General features: G+C 35.3%; 1 long non-coding RNA gene across 2 annotated transcripts in view; it reads left to right on the forward strand.

Annotated features, from left to right (window-relative positions):
* The window catches only part of LOC116091968, a 45090-nt gene that overhangs the window by 11219 nt on the left and 10155 nt on the right, over positions 1-23716 (forward strand). The window contains exon 4 of one of the 2 annotated variants that reach the window (XR_004119126.1): positions 5300-5417. The exons of the other annotated variant lie outside the window; for it this stretch is intronic. This is a non-coding gene — a long non-coding RNA (uncharacterized LOC116091968). Of the gene's footprint in view, positions 1-5299; positions 5418-23716 lie in introns of those variants that run through there. 2 annotated transcript variants of the gene reach the window in all.

Here is a 23716-nt window from a genome sequence, read left to right on the forward strand (position 1 = left end):
GGGGCATAGAACCTTCACAGGACCAAGGGCCTCTCCTCCCATTGATGACCGACTAGGCCATCCTCTGATACATGCAGATGGAGGCATGAGTCCGACCATGTGTACTCTTTGCTTGGAGTTTTAGTCCCTGGGAGCTCTGAGGTACTAGTTAGTTCATATTGTTGTTCCTCCTACGGGGCTTCAAACCCTTTAGCTCCTTGGGTCCTACCAATACTTAAGGATGACATCTGGTTACTCTTCATATCAACAACTCCTAGAACTGAAGCAACCCATGTGAGCTCTCTACCCAAGAGCTGTCAAAGAATAACTTAGGAGAAATGCAGGCTAGTAGCTGCTTGTTCAAAAACTCCCAATTTTCAGGCTATATCTTTTCAAGGTAGACCATTATTACTGTGTGGAGAAGGATAAATTGTTGGAAGAAAAGGAAAGAGAGGGAACGGGGAGGGAGAGATAGAATGAGAGGAAGAGAAGCAGCAACAACTCTAATGTAGTTATTAGCTTCACGTTCTCTCTGAAAATACAGCCTATCCCATTTCCTCCAAGTATGAATTATGTCTCTGACACTTCAAAGTAAGACTATATTCTTCTGAACTCAGAGGATAGTGTAAATAGGTAGGTCCAGGCTTGGTCTGGTTCTGCATATTTTTTTCACAAATAAATACAGAATAAACGTTGGATTATAAACTGCTGTTTCAGATTCTCATCTGATTCATGTTCAAAGAACAATGCTTCTAGAATGATTGTCACATTTTGGAACCTCCTTACTCTGTTCATTACTTTCCTCAAAGAAATGAATGTGTGTGCTGTTTTGAATAAAAACTGTAACAAACTTTATTTGAAGATGAAATCTTGCTGAACATTCTGGAAAAGCATTTATCCATGTATTACACTGCTCTCACTGAATATCTCATAACTCTCATTAATTCCTTCCCTGCAGTTTTTCTCAGGAATTTATTCACTAAGTAAGTGTTCATTATAGAACACTCATGTACCAGTGGATTTCCCTTGTGTTGCTTTGTTTGTTTTGTTTTTGCTTTTTGGTATATAGAACACATTGTAAAACAAAGGGAGCAAAATCATTCCTTCGAATTTATATATATTTTTCCATTGGATATTCTCTTTATTTACACTTCAAATGTTACCCTCTTTTATCCCATGCCTCCCAGAAATCCCCTATCTGATACCCCAACCCCCTGCTTCTATAAAGGTGTTCCTCCACACATCTACTACTCCCTCCTCTCTGCCCTCAATTCCCTACACTGGAGCATCTATCAAGCCTTCATAGGACCAAGAACCTCTCCTCCCATTGATGCCCAACAAGGCCATCCTGTGCTACATATGCAGCTGGAGCCATGTGTACTCTTTGGTTGGTGGCTTAGTCCCCAGGAGCTATGGGGGGGCCTAGTTGGTTGATATTGTTGTTCTTACTATGGGGCTGCAAACCCCTTCAGCTCCTTCAGTCCTTTCTCTAACCCTGTGCTCAGTCCAGTGGTTGGCTGCCAGCATCTGCCTATATATTTGTCAGGATCTGACAGGGTCTCTCAAGAGACAGCTGCATTAGGCTCCTTTCAGCAAGCATTTCTTGACATCCACAATAGTGTCTGCTTTTCGTGACTGTATATGGGATGGATGCCCAGGTAGGGCAGTCTCTGGATGGCCTTTCCTTCAGTCTCTGCTCTATACTTTGTCTCCATATTTGTTCCTGTGAGTATTTTGTTCCCCTTCCTAAGAAGGACTGAAGCACCCACACTTTGGTCTTCCTTCTTCTTGTGCTTCATATGGTCTGTGACTTGTATCTTGCATATTCTGAGCTTTTGGGCTCATATCCACTTATCAGTGAATGCATATATCATTTGTGTTCTTTTGTGATTGGGTTACCTCACTCAGGATGATATTTTCTAGTTCCATTTATTTGTCTAAGAATTTCAAAAATTCATCATTTTTACTAGCTGAGTAGTACTCCCTTGTGTAAATTTAACCACATGTTCTGTATCCATTCCTATGTTGAATGATATCTAGGTTCTTTCCAGCTTCTGGCTGTTATAAATAAGGCTGCTATGAACATAGTGGAGCATGTTTCCTTGTTATATATTGGAGAATCTTTTGGGTATATGGAGTGGTATAGCTGGGTGCTCAAGTGATAAAACAGTATACAATAAATTACCTTCAAGTTCTTAGGTTGTATATATTTATTTGTAGTTTTCTTATTATAAAAGTTTTCAAAGTTTTTGCCATATATTCACTTTATATTTGGGGAATAGTCACTTCTTTAAAGCCTTGATTCATCTTTACCACTTAGAGTTCCTTATTATATTGACACCTAATCTGAAATCTTTGTTTCCTTTATCCTTTGCAGTGAAATCTGAAATTCAATATAAACGTAAGTCCTCAAAAAATGGACAAAAGTAAAAATATGAGTAACCCACAGAGGTAAATGAATGAACTCTAGGTACTTATAATGTAGTGGGATAAAGATTCCTTGCTGGTTAATGGTATTGACTTCTATAATATTTCCTCAAGTAATATTGACATAAGATTCTGTAACTGTCCATTAGTTTTTCTTCTTCATACTATGGCTCCAATTTTAAAAGCCCATCTTTTTCAAATTTTCACTGAAATATGAATTTTTGTGTTATGTGTAATATTAAAAAACAATTCATGCTATTGCCAGCCCGATGACTGGCCCCATGCAGTGGCTGCCCAACTTCTAATCTCACTTGCTATGGAACAAGCTCACATTCCCAGCTATCTGCCCCCTGCGGTTAGCTAGCACAAATCCATGTAACACAGTGAAATCGAAACTCTAAAGGCTTGTAATTTATCAGTCAGATTTATACCAGTAATTTCTCAACCCACAAAATGCCAACACAATAAACTCAGAGCCAGTTGATATTGATATAAGCTGCCCACCTAGATTGGACAGATTTTTATATATTATTCGATCCTTTCTATGACATTCATAGCTACCTGTGGCTATTTAAAGCCATGTGGATCGGGTTCATCCTCTCCTTCCTCCATCTTTTCTCCTTCTCCCTTCTCTGTCCTTATCAGTCCCATCTCTAAAACTCTCAGCCTACCTTCTTTTTCTGCTGCCCAATCACAGATTCCAGACTTATCTTGTGCCTGCTCTCACCTATGTATAGACAGCAACCTTTATTTGTGTCTCATGAAAATGGCACATTTCAAGCATCTAGTTTAATTAAGATCACGTTCTATGTTTCCCAACCTAGAAACAAAACTTCATGCACAACTCGTTCCTGATTTATAAAGAACTCTTTACAATGTACCTCACTGAGTTCTGTAGGTACATCTGTTATAAATGTGGAGATAGGATTTGTCTGAATAAAGATCTAATAGGCATCTCTCTAACTATGTCTGCCTATACTACATCTATTTACTAATTGTTATAGTAAATGCCTTTAAGGAAATGTGCAAGGAAATATACCACAGTAAATATCAAACAGTTTGTGGCAGGGAATTAATTGAGATATATTCAGGCATTGTTTTAGTGAAAACTTTATGATCAGAAAAATGAAAAGACAAGAAAGGACTAGATCTGAGACAAATTGTTGGTTTGTTTAATAGAAACATAAGCTTAAAACAAACAAACAAACAACCCCAGAAAAGTCTGTTGGCTGTTTATATAAAAGCCATGCAACCTTCAGGGGAAAATGTTGAAGTCATTTTCCTTGAAAACTTCCAATGTGCTTCATGCTGTTCATAATTCTAAGGTGAAATAGGGAAGGAAAAATACAGAGATGCAAATGGCTACAAATATCATGCCAATGTGCACTCTAGCAACAGACATTAAATAAATATTTAACAACAACATATTGTTGTCATTGTAATTACAAATTCTCTCCACCCAAATTGAACATTGTCAATGGCCTTAATATACTATACACATACCATTCTCTTCTACCACAAATTCAGACACTGCCCAGGTCTTACTGACAGGATACTAATAGTGCTGTTTTGTACTGTGGGAGAGCAGGCTTGAATACATTATATGAGGAGGAGGAGCTCAGTCATCTTTGAAGTCTCTCCCATGTTAGTGGTTGTTTTTTGAGCACACTTAGAATATCATGGTAGGCTAAACATAAGAAAGTGCCTGTGAAACTTCTTAGAAGTTCTCTTACTTTAGCAAAGAAATACAAGGGACAGATAGTCTGCCACACTAAAAAATGCCTATATCTATCTGAGCAGCCATCTGTGCCTGAACCAAAAGAAGCACAAAAATGTTGGCATCATTGCCTATTAAATTTCTTTTTTGAAATATTTTTTTTCTAAATACTCAACACACTTTATTGAGTTAGGTCAATACCTCTTAATTCATACCTCAGATTCAAATGGTCACTAAATCTCAGAAATTTAAGTTCAAAATTGTTGTCTAATTTGGCACTTTCTGTTTCTACTATATTGGATAATGAATTCAAAATCCCTCAATATTGACTACAGGAAAAAATGTTGCTATTGATCTTTTTCCAAATTAAAATTGAGTTAAAATTAGAAAAAGTCAAATTGTTTTCATGTCGTGCCTCAGTTCATAATATTCTATGTGTTCATCATTTCCTAAAGAATAAATTCCAATACCTCTCATAGCTCTGAAGCTTTTCTCTATTTCACCAAAACTTTCTTCTGCTTTCTTTTATGTCCTATATCTCAAAAACTACTTATTTCAATAATATCCAACTATAATTAAAAATATTCTATATTGCCAGTAATATATTGAAGTTAATAATTTTTACATAGCAATGCAAGTTGTATGGAATGTCCTGATAATCAATATATGTATACGTGGTATATATTCTAGGTGTTCAGTAACCAAAGCCAAGCAAACAGGGAATGGTAGTACTCAGGCAAAGGAGTAAATTATGTGTCTATTATGATTTCCCTTTTTTAAAAGTGATAGAAAACTGATGCTCAATATTATATAAATTTAGTAAGTATGAATGAAGTATGTGGTAGAGCTGAATTTCACATCTCAATGACTCTGAGACCAAAACAATCCTATTTATGATACAGTATAGACTCCACAATCCCCTAAATACCTTTTTATAATCTATTAAGATATTGAAAATATTTAAAACTATTGAAAAGATTAAGTGCTAAACACATTGGTATCTTGCCTGCTGTGAAAGAAAGGAGGTTTAATAGTGGACAAGGTGAATGCATGTGCATGGCCTCATGTCTGCAGAATTGTTTCCTAAAATCAATGTTGGGCATCAACACAGCCCTCCAGCTGCAATTTGCATCTCAGATTTCCAGATTAAGTCCGACCCTTTTTTTCTGTCCCTAGATGCTTTCCATTCTTATTTCAAGCCAGATAATAGATATCAAGATCAAAGAAAGGGAAATGTATTGGTATATTCAAAACAGGATACACAGAAAACATCAGTCTCACCTTGGGGCATCTTCCGAACAAGAAACGGTATTTTTAAAAACCTTAGATGAATAGTAATGCTTGTTAAGCACTGCTGTCGAGATATCCCACTTACTAGTCTCGTTCAGTATGTAACTTTTTTCCATTTTTATCATTGAAAAATCATATAGTAATTTAAAGGGAATTTTTTCATGAAAACAATTTTTTTTTTCAAATGGATAGCATGCTATCTATTAAAAGTTCCATCATGGATAGGAGCGGAAGCTTCAAGATGGCAAGTTTATCAGAAGAATCTTTTGAAGCTGATAGCTACAAAGAGACAAGGGTTCATTCTCATTATGTATATAGCCACTGGTAGGATGTTTATGGCCACACACTCAGGTACACATGGACAGAATTATTTAGACATAGGGTTATTAATAAAAAAAATGGAAGAACATGAACATAGGAAAGAGGTTAAGGGAGAGCGCCAGGGATCCTTGGAAGAACACAGTGGTGGGTGGATATGATCAATACATATACTGTGTGAATGTATACAATTTTTAAAAAGTTAGTTTTCAAAGCTGGAGAGACCATTAATATTGACCTCTCACCTCCATATGCATATGTAGACACAGATATGTCTACATGCATATGTACAAAATTAATTAGTAACTTAAAATAAGACAAAGGTATACAATGCAAAGAATGTTAAATTTTCATAAAAGAAATAAGCTGTAAAAATTATTGTAGGATATCACTTACACTATACTGACTAATTTAATTCCTAAATAACCCCTTAATATTAATACATCAGTATATTGAAAATAAGCCTGTGAGTAGGCCAATGACTTAGCCAGTAAAGTGCCTATAGCACAAGCCTGAAGACCTGGATTTTTTTATTTCATATTCACATAATCGCTATATACTACACTACATGTCTATAATACCAGAACTGGGTATCAGAAACAGGCAGCTCCTGAAGCGCACAGCCCTGCCAGCTTAGGCAAATCAATGTGCTCCAACTTCAGTGAGAGAGTGTCAGCCAAAAATTAAGGTGGGAGCAATTATAGAAGATACTCAATATTGACTTCTGACCTACACACACATGCACACTTCCCCACATGCACGAATGCATTTATGTGAATGCACAGACACCACACACACACACACACACACACACACACACACATCTCCAAAGAATCTGAATGAATCCATGTACCAACAAAATTATTATGCATTTGAAAATAGTAGGGGAAAAAAACTTCTTTTATTGTTACTTTGATTCAAAGAAATTTACTTGACAGATTTTCACTATAAAAATAAGTTCATTTTAAAACATTTTACCATTTTACTTTCAAAGTGAAATATCAATTGCTTTAACATAACAATTATATTCTTACTTCTCGACTTGTTATTGTGATGGGCTCATGCTCTGTTACAGTGTAGGGATGTGTAAGCATTCGGTTTGCTCCTACCTTCTGGCAATGATGTAGTTTCCCATTTCCTAAAATGTTGGCTGCATGCAAGCCCTTTTCAGAGGGAGTATTTCCTGGGACTAAGTATAGAAAATGAAGGAAACTAGATAGTGTATTTAACTAATTAATTGTGCAATTTAAACATGTTGCAATATTTACCTTTTGTTCATTTTAGAAATAAGTATAAACCTAGAAAATAACTTATCATTACTCAAATCATGATAAGCTAGCTAAGAAAGAATACTATTGAATTGAATCATTCCTTCAAAGTAATCAAACTAGCTAAATTTCTAGAATATTCCGTGAGAATAAAATCACTTTCCTATTTACACAGAGATGCTATTCAATAAGAGCATCTCCTAATCAAAGTATAAATTTAGGAACAAAACATTGTATTTTAACAGGTACTCTGAGCATTTTTAATTTTGTTAGGGCCAAAACGATGATGAACACGGATAATAGTAATAATCCCTTTCCCTAAAGAGTCCTAGAAATCCTAATTTACTGACTAGTAGCTACTTTCAATAAGTAGAAATACAGTAATTTAATAATCTTGCCATAGCAGTTTTCACTAAAGAAAATTAACTAATTCATTATTGCTTATAATTTGCTGAGGCATGGCTGCCATATTTGTAAAATCAGCAGGTTCTGAGAAAAATACAAGTTTTTAAATGAATGTTCAGTTTCCCTAAACACACAAATGATACAATTCCTTAGCTCCCTCTAGTGCCAATTCCTAATATAAACTTAATTGCAATCACCATTTTCACCATGCAATTTTGGAGCAAATTAAAATTTTAGTTGGCAATAATTAACAAATATTCAAGGGTTTAGTAGAATGAGTCTAGCACGAGAAAATAGATAAGAACCCAGCTGACACTGATGCAGGTAGATGCATGACTGGAGTTAAAATCACACCATTTCTTTGCAAAAATTATTTCATAAGCTTTGAACAAAACAAAGCAACGTATTAGCAAAAGAACGTCTCAAATAAATTAAGGCTCGATCCTGATTATCTTTAGGTTTCAACTGAAGTATAATAATTATACACTATTTGTAATTTATACCAGTCTTTATTTAAAGACATGCATATGTAAGAAGAAAATATTATGCAAATGCATAGCCAATAAAGTTTAATTTTCAATTACTATTAACACAAAACATGCAGGATATTTGTATGTATTAAAAATCCTGATAACTAACACAGCTGTTTGTGTTTCACGATGATTTTTTTCTTAACATAGCGTAGAACTGATGATAGATGTTTCAAGATGATTTTTTTCTTAACATAGCATAAGAGAATTCTTGAAGCAAAGTTAGAATGTATTAGAGAGTTAATATGAGTTCCAGGAAAGGCGCAGGGAGGGAGAGGCTGGGGTATTCTCTAGAGTGGCGAGGGCTTCTCCCATGGACCACTTGATTACTTCTTTGTAAATGAAGATAAAATGGATAACTTTCATTACAGAAATTGTATCCTTAGTATGTTTAAAGTAAAAGTGAAAACATTTTATAGGAAAAGAAGAATAAAATTAAATTTCAATCAATGAAGACTGCAACAAAAATGAGTTTTGTAGAGAAATAGTTGTGCCACAAGTATGCATTTTCACATTATGGAAGGCTCTGTGATAGAATGGAATGCCCTAGTGGGTTAAGAGGTAGAATTTTGGGACGTGAATGCATGTATTTGACTAGCAGAACTCTTTTACTCTGCAGATATTACTTCTAAATAGTAAAATTGTTTAGAACCATCAAAGGCCCATCTTACATGTGGAGATATACAACTAGAACAATTTAATCATCCTTGACATTACTGGAGAGATAAGCCTGGGCTAGGAAGAGGTTGGAGAAGAGAGATGTGATTGCAACCAATCCCCAGGAGCCACATGGTGAGTGGGGGAGAACTGGATCATGCATTTTGTTCTCTGAACTCAAAGTGTGTGCATATTACAAAAAGGCTAAAATGTGTGTGTGTGTGTGTGTGTGTGTGTGTGTGTGTGTGCGCACATGTGTAGACGTGCTCATACACATACACACATGCACACACAAATACACACACACACACACACACAAAGACATAACCACAAAAAACACCACAGATATACAATAAATATAATAAGATAAAGAAGAAAACAGGCTTTATTCATAATTTCTTGACATTATAAGAATTATTCATTTAAATGTTAAGATTTTTATACAACACAGACTGTACCCTTTGAAGCAAGGAAAAACTCTTTATAGAACATTGTTCCTAATTTTAGACTCAAAAGTACAAAAATTATGAGCTATCATTCCTTTCACTTGATGCAGATGCATGACAGGCAGAATGTGAAACCATCTGAGATATCCTGGGAGTTTACAACCTCAGTGAACAGCATGTTAGGAACAGGTCATTATGCCTATGCTCTTTGCAACACTTCTAAGTTTTCATAGATAAAAACCAATTAATTAATTATTACAACCTAATTACATAGCACCTAATTGACAATTTTCTCTTTCTCCCCTCACTAATGAAAGAAGCACATCCAAGTCAATTGACTATTGAGGCCTCACTTCTGACTGGTGGGAAACTACATAGAGCCTGTGATTTTTAGTGAGGTTTCAAAGTTCCTGTTGACTTGTGCCTTTTACTCTTGACCAATTGTTTTCCCATTGTCCAAAAATATTTCAATAGTTGATTAAGTTTTATTTAAATATTTTTATTATACTATATGGTGATGATATGCTTTCTGCTTTACCAATTTCTCCTGATCCTCTCCGTGTACCCAACTTTTTTTCTTGGTCTCAAAAAACAGACAAAAAAATCAAAAATATAAACTTAGAAGATAATAAGAAGGAAAAGACAATTAGTCATTGACCAAAAGAATCCATAGACACATGCCTGACTGTCACCAAACATAACAGGCTATTGCCAAGACAACTGATTACTTTTCGCAACCTGAGAATAAGACCATATTATGGAAGATACAGTGTATGTCATCAGACATTGGGAAATCAAGCTGGTCCCAAAATAATAGATTCATCCCTGCTGGTTTTCATGGTGCTAGTGAGTACTTAAGAAGTATAATCATCAGTATTCCAGTTTTTATAATGGGACAAATTCGAAGCAGTTTCAAAGTGAATCAAGTATATCTTTCATAATTATCTCCTCTTATTCTAAGCTAAAAATTAAAAAAAATAGCCCATTTCCAGTAAAACATTAAAATGTCTCTTACACATACCTCAAAAATGGAAGTACCCACATAAAAAGTATGTTAAGTCCTTTGGAGGCCTGGGAGCTTTGATAACGTGGAGGATTCAAATGTCCAAATAAAGAAACTGTGTGAGAGAAAATGAATCTGTAATATGAACTAATGTTTTTGTCATAATATTTGATACTGAAAATGATTATTAAAAAACTAGTGCAGAAAAAGAATGCCATGCATTTGACCTAATTATATTAGTGGACTCAGGTATGAGAATGATAAATTCTGTGAACATTTGTTGTGAACAACATAAAAATTGTGTTGCTCAGCACAAAGGAATTACTATGCTGTGTCTTGTCTAACTAGAGGTCAGGATCTAATGGCAGGACTACACTTAATCAGAGTTACTTCCCACCACCAACAGCTCACAATGTCTATATGCATTTCAATATAAGCAGAATTGGTAAAACCAGTTAACTTCACTCTATGAAGGGCCATAGGCTAGAATGGTCCTAGGTATAAACTAACAGCCCAGCAGACAAATGCACTTACTGGAAGGTACGAGGAAAATATACTTATTTTCTACATCAGTTAAGATGAATTGTCCTTCATGTTTTTACTTTTCTATCAAGGTTTCTATTACTAGAAAAGACATCAGTACTGCTGGCAAATTGGAATTGTATTTTATGAATATTTTGAGCAGGTCTGTGCTGAGTATTTTCCTCCTATCGCTGGCTCGAGCTTCTATCACAAGAATTTAATTCAATAAAAATACCATTAAGCTCAGTGGTAAAGTACTAGAAAGTTACAGGTTGAAGGCCTTTACCTCACTCTCTGGAACTACAAAAATGTGTGTGTGTGTGTGTGTGTGTGTGTGTGTGTGTGTGTGTGTGTTTGTGTTTGTATCTGTGCCTATGTGTATATGTGTGTGTCTGTGCTTGTGTCTGTGTGTCCGTTTGTGTGTATTGTATTGTTATGCTATCATTGGACTTAAAGTATGCAAAGCCTTTCTGCGTTTTCTCAGTTTTCTCAGTATATCACCCAATCCCTTCATTATGGTTGTACTGTAACTAAAATTGTATGAGGGACAGATAAGTCATTTACTTTTGTCTACAGAGAAAGTAAGGAGAGCATAGATAAGTGGGAACTTGGGTCTGAACTATGACTTTAATGTTCTGACTGAGCTCACAAAATGTAATCTCAATCAATCCTTGTGACTATGGCCATCCAGACTCTGTCTCACTGGAAACATGCTTACAAAGTGCTCTTAACTCCTCTATCTCCTTCAGGCTGGCCGCGAATCTGTTATTAAGCAGCTGATTTGGTAATTGTCTTCCTTTTGCAAATTAAGGAAACAGATTTGCTTCAGTAAAACTCTCCTGGAAAGAGAATAAAGAAGCCATTCAGTTTGTTTGCTAAATTGAGTTTATACTGCTGGAATCAAGCAATTCTCCTGCCTCGGCCTCCCAAGAACCGAGAAATTAGTTGCATACCAATAGATCCAGTTCACATTTGCAAATTTGAATTTCAAGTTTCACATCTACAAAAGTAAAATTTTATATGAACATCCAAATAAAAAAATGCTTAAATTTAAAATTAATTGAGGCCAGTAAAATGAAAGAACTCCATCATATACCATTTCATCTGTTAGAAACTAAGTTGTTTCTGAGAAGTTTTCCCAAAAGGAAAAAAATACAGTAAATAAGATCCCTTTTGAGTTTCTTATGCCCTGTAAATCTATTATAGCACAAAAGCGAGACCAAAAGTGAATGGGCCATGCTTCCTGCATAGGAATCTAGGTAGTAAAACAAAGATTTTATTAGCAACTAATTACTTTGCAAGTTTTTCAATGGCTAAACTAATGGATTGATAAATATTGAAGCTTTTCTATTTCAGAAATAAATTATACCCATCATTTTAAAAATGTCTAATATTTTCTATACAGTAGCAACACCTGCTGCTAAGTACAAAAATGATTAGCCACAAAGCAACCTACTATAGAATATCAAAACACATTTGCCCAATGAAGAACTAATGGGAATTATGCAGATTGCATTTTCTTCCCTGCTGAAGGCAACCAAGCTTCACGTCAATAGGAAAATGAAAATATAACTCAAATATGAAATAACATAAACACAAAGACATAACCAAAGCTATTTCTGATGGTTTTCAGACATGTTTCTTTTTCATGTAATTATTTGACGACAAAGAACTGAAATAAAGGTTTATAGCATTTGTTGGGTACCTGAATGGCACTGAGTATTAATCAACTAAGAATATTATTCAGATACTTCATACTGAAACACGTACCCAGATTATAATGTAGATCATGCATGCTAACAGAAACCAACTTTGTATAATATGTTATCACAATTGGATTTATTCTTAACTCTCTTTAAAGCACGATTCTGCTGCTGGCATAGAATTGGGAAGGGTAAGAAAGTAATACGCTTGAGTAATCAACTTTGGGGAGTGAAATGAATTATCTAAATTATATTTCTGTAGTACTAAATGCTGTGTAAAAACCTACCTTAAAGTTATTTTTATAAAGTGTATGTGACTGAAAAAAAATCACTGCAATGTAGCTTCTCTGTGGCCATGTGTACAGAGTTAGAATTGCTTCTCTTTCCCTGTAGACAGCTCTATCCAGACAAAGGATAGAGAACTGATGGCCAGTATCTTTTTCTAGGTGAGCATCACTATACTTCAGGTACTAAGATATCTTTTTGCCGTATGAGTAACTGGCAACAAGAATAAAAAAGCAAAGAGAAAAAAAGAAAAGAATTGCATATAAAGGGAAGCCTTTCAACATGTATTGAAATGAAGTTGCCTAACTCTGTATTTCTGCTGATTTTAAAACTGCCACCTAATCATTTTGCTGGAAAAGAAAATCATAAAAAAAAAAAGTCACCACCGTACTAACCATAAAGTACTTTTACAAACTCGGAAAACTCTCTAGTCTGGAGAATTTTTCCTTAAACAACAGCAGGGATAAACATATGGGCCATAGCACATTTTAGAATGTCTATAGTTTTAGATCCTATTGGAAAGACTGGCAAAACTCTATACAGAAAAATGATAAACCTTGATTTTACTGAAGGACATATCATTTGCACAATAGAAAGAAAAATTTTAATTGCTCTCTATCAATAATAGAAAGCTGTGGGATCAAACCAGTTTGCAGAGCCAATCATCCGTCATGTTGCAAAACAGCCAGAATAAGTGGATAGAGAAAAAGTGTGGCACTTTGAATAGAAATAGAGGACACAAAGAGAGTCAAGTACTCCCTTCTGGAAGGACAGATAATTGTGTCCATTCCCAATGAATGTTTATTACAATGTGCTGCTCAGAGCTGCCCTGAATATTTTTATTTCTTCTTATACTGACACTCTCCACATTGGCTAAAGGAATTGTCTTGATTAATCTCGCCTCTAAAGGAGTTTGAAAATGAAGCAACCAGTTGTAAGCCACCAATCCTGAAATTTATAGTTGATAAGTAAGATTCAAAGTCCAGCGGAATCTCACTAAAGGATGAAGTAATTCATTTGATTTTGGAGCATCCACCACAGTAATAGGAAGCTTTATAGTAATGGTGTGGTGCAACTTAGATCATTTAAATTCATTTTTAATAATAAAGGCTGACTTTTAACTAGTATCTGAAAACCAGACAGACTGAATAGCAATGGCTGCTGCATCAGTTTATCAGACCTTCAATTTAAAATCTAAGTAAAAAATGGTCTTTAGTTACAGGCAAATCTCTAAGGACAAATCATCCAGATGGCCCTCGTGCCGAATCGGCAAATACTAAACGGCTTACTGGAATGAGTCAACTGTGGAGCTGATTAATTGATTCAGTCACATATTCAAAACTTTTGCTTCTGATCCCATTAAAAGTAGCACTAATGAGTGGTGACTGTGACCTTCCAGTGAGAAGCCACAAGTTCCACAACCTCTCCATATTTACCACCCAAATTTAATCTTTTTAATGGACACCTTAAAAGGGATCAGATAGAAAATACTAAGAGCTGTTCAAATACTAAAACACTTAGGAAGGCTTTTGATTAATGTTGCATGATTAATCAATTGATTAATATAGTTTTCAATACAGATGTTAGGACGCTGTCTACTCTAATCAAGCACTCTGAAAATAGTGAAGATAAATGTCATACTTTTGTGTCTGTAGGAAAAAAATCTTTAAAGGTTGTTAATTATGACATAAGCCTTATTTACCACATGCAAATTTTATCTAATGTTGACATTTTTATACATAGGAACCATTAATGAGATAAGTGGGATCCTTTTGGCAAAGCTATATTTTAATCGCTTTAAAAGTAATTTATTTAGCCAACTTACGAACCTTTTCCTTAATGAGAAATTATTCCAGAATAATGCTCCAAAATGCATTAAATTCCTAAAGTTTTTATTATTATTTTCTAAGACAGTTTGTAATTTGTGATGATGCTTGCCACCATACTAAAACTGAAATCTTTATTCCAGTCAAAAATAATCACCCTGTAATTACTGTGACAAACTGCCCAAGCTGTATCATCGTGGCCATTTCAACTAATGATATTGTATTAGAATGCCTAGCAATAGACTTCAAATGGAAAATATAATTATGTGCATTAGTTTGTCTAAGCATTTATAAGATCACATATCCATCAGTTTTCAGGACTCATAAAGAAAACCATACATCACTGTCACTGTGAGTTTCATTCCTGAAAGCACAGGCCTTTATAAACTGAGTCTAAGATCTGTATCTTATATCCCACTTGTTTTGTAGATTACTAAAGTCTGTGTTAAAGCAGCATAACTAAGAAGAGCTTTTCCACAAATTTTTCAGAAATGTTTTGTGGGAAATGTAGAAAAAGGAACCTCAGATAGGGCTACTTGACACTCTGACCAAATAGAAGATCGCCCAGCCTTAGAAAACTAAATCTAGTTTATCCACACCTCTAAGACTGAGGGTGTCTGGCTTGGCCCTAAAGCTCCCAGAATGACTTTTGGGCCAAAATTCAAATTAAAGGTTTCACGGACTGATGCTCTACTAAAATTAGAGTAGAAAGAAAGACTATTAGTAAAAGCATTCAAAGGGGAAGTTTAAGCTACAAACTGGGGAAACAGTTTTTTGAAAAACATTTTTCGATAAACTTAAAGGTATTTCTGATGACTGATTGCATTAAAATATTGGCCATTGGTTAAAAGGACTGGAAAAGGAGTGCTGGCTTCACACAGCGATTTATATATAATTTTGGCAAAGCTGCTCAGGTTCCTTCACTCCCAGTTCTCTCAGCTGCCAAATCAAGGCATCGATGGATATCAGGACGCACTTATGGTTCTGTCGACTGTATCAGGAAACACAAAACTTCAGTTTAGACAATGTTTGCTAGGACAGTTCAAATGGAACTGTGTATTAGCAAATTAAGTCTATTTTAGATATCCAACGAGGATATTTTTTCCATTGCTTGCAGAAAAGTTAGCAACAAGTATATTAAACTCCTTTCCCACCAAAAATAATGAATCATAAGCTTATTATCTCATGGTTCAACCTAGAATACTTTAACATCTCACGATGTAATCTCATTGTCTTTACAAAATGACAGTGAATGTGAAATTTTCTAATGATATATGCCAAGTCATGTGATGCTCAAAACACATTCAGATTTATTACAGCATCTTTATATTAGCCTTGTACTAGATCTGAGATAAGAAAATTCACTTCCAAAAGTTATAAACCCAACAGATGTAAACATCTCTAGAAAAGAATTATTGATATTTGGGACCACACAATTCCTTGTAAGAGCCACTCTGTGCTTTCCAAAAATACATGACATAACCTTTAATCAAGATTAACTACATATTAGATATACCTCACCACCAACATGATGATAAATACCTTTAAAAATGTCACATGTTCCTTGAAAGGTAAAATCAAGTCTGACTAAGAATCATTATCCTAAGAATCATTATCTTAAAGTAAAAAGACAAGTAAAAAGTACTATATTGACAGAAACAAAGAATAATCCTCTATAGTCATAAATATATAGATTTTGAAGTAATTGCACAGTCAATTATAGATTTAACTGTTCTATAAAAAATCATGTGGAAATATTCAGGTAACATTGTTTCCTATCATGTGTTTTCCTGTTGCTGGATCTAGGCATTACCTTAACATTCTGCTTCAGTGGGTAAATAAATGTAAATGATGTCTTAAGCCTAGTTACATGTGACTGGGAGGAAATGATAAAGACAAAGAAGCACGGAAACTTTAACAAAGTAGGATTTGTGAATTTGTGGAGAGGCCAGCTTTTTGTTTGCTTATTGTTTGGTGGTACAACTTTGCATCCAAATGACCAGCTAGTTAGTTAAGATTCTTGTGATCTGGCGCTGGAGAGCTGGCCCAGTGGTTAAGAGTACTGGCTGCTCTTCCAGAGGTTCTGTGTTCAATTCTCAGCAACCACATGGTGGCTCACAACCAACTGTAATGGGATCTGATGCCCTTTTCTGGTGTGTCTGAAGACAGTGACAGTGTATCCATATATATAAAATAAATAAATCTTTAAAAAAATGTGATCTTATTCTTGTTTATGACATAACCAGTCATGCATATATACATGTCAAATATAGTAAATCAACATATGATCTTTAGAAATTAGGAGGAGTATTCCTATATTATAGATAGGAAGATTGAGGCACTGAAATTAGGTACTAGAATTAATAATATTCACATTTTGGACTCTGTGTGTGTGTGTGTGTGTGTGTGTGTGTGTGTGTGTATGTGTGTGTGTGTGATTGCACGTGTGCATGAATGTGTGTTTTCACATGTGTGTGCATGTGCATGCATATGTACATGTGTGTGAACATAACAGGAACATATAAAGTGTCATCCTCAGTCACATCTTCATTTTATTTTATTTATTTATTTATTTATTTACTTACTTACTTACTTACTTACTTACTTACTTACTTTTTTGAAAAGGGGCCTCTCATTTGGTCTGAATCTCATTGATTAGCTAGCCTAGATGGCTAGCAAAGTGAAGGGATGATCCTGTTTTTGACTCCCCACTATTGTAATTATAGATGTGCATACCTGGGTATTTGTGTTGGAGGTCTAACCCTAGGTCCATGTGCTTGTACAGCAGGCGTTTTGCCTTCTGAGCGTTTCCACAAGCCTCCAAGTCTTATTCACCAAATTCAGTGCCTTTGAAAACTTGCCTTTTCTGCAGCTAAGTAAGCATTGCTAATTTCTGCCTGCCATTGTTTTCAAAAATATAAACTGTATCTACTAAGTATTTAAAAATAGTGGACATTTCTGTTTATGTCAGCTTTCTTCATACCAGAAGCCAAAACCTGACTTTGTAAACCAAGTTTTCATACCATGAATTACTCTAATTCCTAAGCATAATGTAAAAATATGTTATTTGATTTTTCCTTCAGAGGCCATTAGTCCTATCAATTAATGGTTATAGACATGATACAATTTCAGTAATATTGCAGCACTGAAGTCATTTTTAAATATCTAGATTCTATAACTAAATTTGGTATCTTTCTGAGGCATTTCCTAGGAGCTATTTTTTTATCTTAAGCACTAACAGGTTTATATTACAATTGTCCTAAGACCTTCATGTCAAAAAATTAGGTCTACTGCAATGGGTGATTCTTTTCCCTAGTAGGAAATGTCACTATTCCACTGACAATCTTATGCTACGCTAACATTAACTAACACTTAGCAAAATTCAGTCTATGTTGTGTTATTTCCTATTTTTGGCACTGTATACATTTGTCTATGCTTTCAACTCAAAAGTTGAGCAATATTGCTTGCTGTATTTTGGTGCCAACATAGATTTAAGCCATGCAAACAAGATTGTGTATTTGAACTGACAGAGAGTAAATGATTTGCATCTGGCATAACTGATGGTGGTGTCAAAACCTTGGAAGATAATTCATTGGTAAACATATTCCTCTGGATGTCTAGCCACACATGCCCAATTTCCTATGAAGGGATGGAGCCAGATCATTGCCAGAACAATGCAAAATGTTTTATACAGATAATTCAAAAGATTATTCTCTTCTGACAAAACACAGGGGGAGAAATGTGGGAGAGTTTTCTACATTTATGAGACAAGATAATTTTTCAATCTTTATTGCAGAAATTAAATTTCATGCAAAAATGCCTTTCTGACAACTATGGAGTTGATGAACTAGTAAGAATAATCACAAAGAACAACCCCAAAATTGTTTTAATCTGTAATTGCAAATGAAATTTGTAAAATATGTACATTCATACTTTTACATGAATACATACATCTAAGTCAGGCTAAAGCCAATGTAGTAGCAAAGTAGACATTAACTTCAGAGCTTTAAATATTTCAAGTGGAGTACCCAGATCCCTGAAAATTTATCTTTGTAAATAGATACCATGTCTATCTTATGATAGCCTTCCAATTTTAGCAACAGTTTTGTTCTAGCAACATTTTATGATAAAGAAATTTAACGTAATGAATGTTTTACTTTCATTTCAACTCAAAAAATTCATATATTTACTCAAGGTGACCTATGCAAATCATATTGGAGCAAATGATCTTAGAGCTCAATTGAATTTCTTTTTTGAAGAATTAATGAATGTCACATTCAGGGAATCAGATTTAAAACAATTCAAGTTAAATACATAACTTAACACAAAAACTGGACACACTAAAATTGAATCTCTCTTTTCTCCATTGCTCAACAAAGAAAACCTTGTCTATCAAAGGTTCTATGCTAAGTGTCAGATAGAGCAGGAAGGTAACTATAAAATAGAAACCTCTCCTTTCTTAGTAGTCCAGGTATGATATTTTAAAACTATACATGTATAAGTTTCATAAGAGTAAAATATATTAATTAAAATGAATGGGAACAGATTCTACTTGGGCCATTTCAAAGATAGTTTCACTGTGTAGGTAATGGTGAAGACTGTATGAACAAACTATTTTGTGTCCCACTAAAATCCAATTGCAGAATCCCTAAGCCCCAGTGAGACTGTATTGGAAGAAATTGGTAGAAAGGAAGTAATTAACATTAAACGAAAACATAAAGATTTAGCCCTGGTCTCTTAGGAGCCATGTTCTTGTAAGAAGAGGCAATAGAGCTTTCTTTCTCTGAATACAACCAAAGAGAAAGGTACGTTGGCACTTATCAAGATGGAGGCCATGTGCAAGCCGGAAAGGAAATAAAATGAAACTTCACCTATCATCACCTTGATGTAAGACTCTCTGTGTTTAATTCACTTAGTCTGTGCTTTAATGGTGGAGTCATTGAAACATTCTCAAAGATAAGTTTAAAGTTCCTATAGTTTGAATAACATGTAGAATGAGGAATCAAAGGCTAGACATTGGGGGAAAAGGGAGAATGAAGAAAAGATTAAAAATGGAGGAAGCAGAATACAGGAGCAGATCAGAAGGCTCTACAGTAAGCCAGATAATAGAACATAAGTGAAATGGGCCAGATCAATAATATAAGAAAATTAATAATGTGATTCTAAATTATTTCATGAAACAAGGCTAATTTGGATGCTGTACAGATAAAAATAGATCACTGGCTTGAAATAAATTTTTAAGGTCTGAAATATTTGCCTTAAAACAAGTGAGTGGTAGCCAAGCAGCACTAGTATTAAAGTGAGTTTGGTTGATGTCAGAAGCACAATTGAGAAATGAATGAAAGCAGAGATGGGGCCCACAGAGTTTTCAGACACCAGAGACCAGCATCAGATCTAACTTTTATTGTTCAGTAGAAAACATATATACAGCTTTTCACCCAATAAGGGTATAGTTACATAATCAAAGGCCAAAGAGGATTACATACACTGTCCTATTGAATCTAATTTGCTTGACCATGACTCTGTAAGGGACAGCATTGATTGCCCATGGGGGATTTCCATGAAGACAGAGGAAGCAGCCAGAGCCCTGGACTCCAGTCCTTTAATCTGTCTCACAGGGTAGCCCAGAGCCACATGAGATCCCAGGCTGTGTATAGCCTAAACAGGATTCCTCGAGCAGGTACAGCAAACCATGGTACCTCTCGCTTCACCCCACAGGTACATTTTCTAAGGAAATCAGAATGTACTTACAGCAATAGAAATTATGATCAGTGTTTTCAATGTAGACAAAAAGAAACAATGACTTGGCTTGGAGGACCAGCAGTACACCTGACAAAATTAGGAGAGGTTAAATCCATTGACATGGGTATAGAAACCAAAGATATTAGCATCAGGAACAAAACTCAGAAAAGATAGATTAAAAAGGGAGGTTTAAAATGGGGAAAATGATATTCATGGAGAGATTGTTACAAATTTGAATATCAATTTTCTTTAGAAATGATGACAGTTTTCTCCTGGAAAAATCGAGAAATCACCATTCTGAAAGGAAGAGAAGGAAATATGGCAAAACTATATTACTTTGACCTTTTTTGTTAACAATTGGAGTAACTTCTTAATCTGTTAGTTAAGATAAATTAATTAAGATTAACAGGTTAACAAACCAGCACAAGGGAATTATCTAGCCAAAATTTAATAATAATATGAAGCTTTAAGTAGTTAAAACCAAAATGACCAGGATGAACTCTGTATATTGCTATGTAGACTGAAAGAAGTAGAGAGATGCAGAGAAACTTCATCAGGAAGAAGAAGTAATAAGCCAATGATAATAAACTGGAGAAAAACTTGGAACCTAGCAAGAAATGATGGTGGGGGCAACTAAAATCTGTGTTTCTGTGGTCTACGCAATCTCAGTTCAAAGTGCTCAGCTTGCAGGGAGATCCTATTTGTGGGGCATCATTTATTGAGCACTAACTTTTCCCAACTGGTCAGTGTAGCATGGAAACAATTGATACAAACAACACTTATCAGTTCCGGGATGGCCTGTAATAACTTCCCAACAACAATTCCCACTTTCTCATTTCTGTGGCCTTTCTCAGTATGTTAGAAACTGACAATTCTGAAATACATGAAAAGATATGTGCAGGCAGTCAATGCTCAGATAAAAACCTGTGCTTATGTGATTGTTCTAATAACAAATAGACAGGTAGACTATGCACATAAATGAGCTAATCACTCAAGGATTTCTAACATACCTCACTGCTCTTCAATATTAATGAAGCAAAAGTAATGGCAACTAAGGGATCTGACTGCTAACTTTACGATAACTGATTCCAGATCTCTCTGTCATTGTCACAAACATGTGATCACCATGTAGGTGAGATTATCAGACAAATCCCAAACTGTGGGCAATCTTCTGGGGTTGTTTCAGACTCATTCAAGCAACCTTTTAAAACTTAAAGTAAGACAGTTATAAATCACCTCATTTTAGCAAAGATCACTTAAATATGCTCACCTCTTGCTCTCGGCCCTCTTCTGCCTCTGTGTAAACCACAAGCTAATGTCGTACTCACAAGATGAGCTTCAATGTTTAATTTCCATCTTACAAAAAACAATTTTAAGTAAACAGTTCCTTGTCTTTCTTGGGAGGGATGGTTGGGGGTTTTAAGCCAGATGTGTTCCAATCTCCAGAGCCCTCACCCTACACTTTAGATTTAGCTAGGAGGGTAAGTTAAGCACCGCATGGAATCCAGATTATGAGCTGTTTAAAAACCTGAGCACATTTTTTTAAATGTAAGCCACACCTCTCAGGGATCTTCTCTGAGCCAAAGGGCAGTTTACTACACGTGTGGAGATTACAGAGCCATGGGAACCCTGGGGAGATAGGGGTCACCTCTGTTCCACCCCAGGCTGCTGAGAAGCATCTCCCCTCCTGTACTTTTAAAACATTTTTGCATAATGCAAAGGAAACCACTATGTGTTTAAAAGGAAAGAAAGAGAAAGAAAGAAAGAAAGGAAGGAAGAGAGAGAGAGAGAGAGAGAGAGAGAGAGAGAAAGAAAAAAGAAAGAAAGGAAGGAAGAAAGAAAGAGAAAAGAAAGAAGAAAAAAGAAGAAGAAAGAAAGAGAAGGAAGGAAAAAAGAGAAAAGGCAATTGTTTCACAGCCATTTTTTTTCTTTCAGTCTCTTAAGTGCTTTTCTAAGGGTATTTTATGGCTCGTTCTTCAGATGAAAAGAAAGAATATAAAAGAGCAGGCTCTGAAGCTTTGCCCTTTCTCTCTTACACTTAGAAGACAAAGAATGCACGTAAATGCTAATGGAGATCCTTTGCATAAACAGAGGAAGAAGCTGGGAGAGATTTTGGTCCTTAGTCCAGAAGTAACAAAAAATAAAAGTGTTGCTTTGCTTCTAGCTAATCTGTAAAATGAACAATGCTCTCCTTCAGGATGCTAGGTGTTCTGAAAGACCAGAAAGGCTGGGTGGGGTAGAGGGAAGACAGAGTAGTTTGGACCTTGGGAAGGGAGGGAAGATGTTCGTGAGCTTGAGGAAAAAAAATAAAGAAATTCTGAAGTTCAGATAGTCCCATTAGGTATGATATGAAGACAATGGTGTTCTTTGAAATGAATGTGAGTTTTGGAGGCATTCAATTCTCAAGTTGACACCTGGTTCTGTTGTCTTGAAACTGCTTGCTTTAGATAATCATTCACCTATGGAAAATGGAGAACATTCTCAGTTTCCAGACCTTAGATAAGAGAGCTGGGATAACACATACAGGAAATTCTTTGAAACATCCTGAAGAGTCTATGAGAAGAAGTTGAGTCTTCTGCCTTAGCTGGATTATAAACAGAATTCAGAGGCACCCAGAGACAAGGATAGATTAGTGGTAAGATTTTAACATATAGTTCAGCAGCTTGAGAGAGTCTCTTGTCCTTTTATATCTAAAATTGTCAAACTCTTCTACTTCTGCCTACATCCAAAGGCATTGTAATTAAGCTCAAAGATGTCTCAGCCAACCAACAGCCTCTTAAGGCTCCACTGTATGTATACCATGTTTTTGTTCTTGTTGATATTGTTGTTGTTGTTTAATAATAGGAAAGTGGTAAGAGAAATAAGGTAACAGTATAAAGGAATTCTCTTTAATATCTTCACAACATTCCTATTAACCTAAAAATATTTCCAAACTGAAACCTTTTGAAAAGTAAAACGTATAAAAAAGCCTCAGCTACATATGTCTAATAAGCATAATGACATATTTATTTTACATACAGTTTGCCAAAATTATTTTTTTCTACTACATGCAGACCTGAATAGAATTATAGATGAGATGTGAGCACAGGATTAAAAGGATGCCTTGCAGGCAGTTGACAGCTACATCAAGTCCAGGTTCCTTCTAGGCATCTAGAACTGAGGACTCGCTAGAATTTCATACAGACCCACAATTCCCCATCAAAAAGCCTTTTTAGGAAGAGCTGGAATTTTCAATTCAGAATATTTAAAATCTTAGGAAAGAAGATACAGAGCAGCCTACCTGAGGTCAGATGTAGCACTATTTGAAAACAATCTTGAAATATATTGGTCCACGATTTGTCTTGCCAAGCCCAAACTATGGTTATATTTTTCAGCCTTAAGAGTGAGTTATCAGGATGCAGATTTTAGGATAAGAGGATGTATGTACATTTGCATACCAAGAATGTTCCCAAATTACCATCAGCCAGCTATCATTCTCCTTGCCCTCAGTTCTAAGTCCATATACAAGTCCACAGCAACAGACTTATTTTAAACTCAAACACAGCATGTACATGCTGTCTATTCATTTTTTTTATATAGGCAAACACCAAAAGCTAAA

Source organism: Mastomys coucha, unplaced genomic scaffold (genome assembly GCF_008632895.1).
Source record: "Mastomys coucha isolate ucsf_1 unplaced genomic scaffold, UCSF_Mcou_1 pScaffold15, whole genome shotgun sequence".
NCBI lineage: Eukaryota > Metazoa > Chordata > Mammalia > Rodentia > Muridae > Mastomys > Mastomys coucha.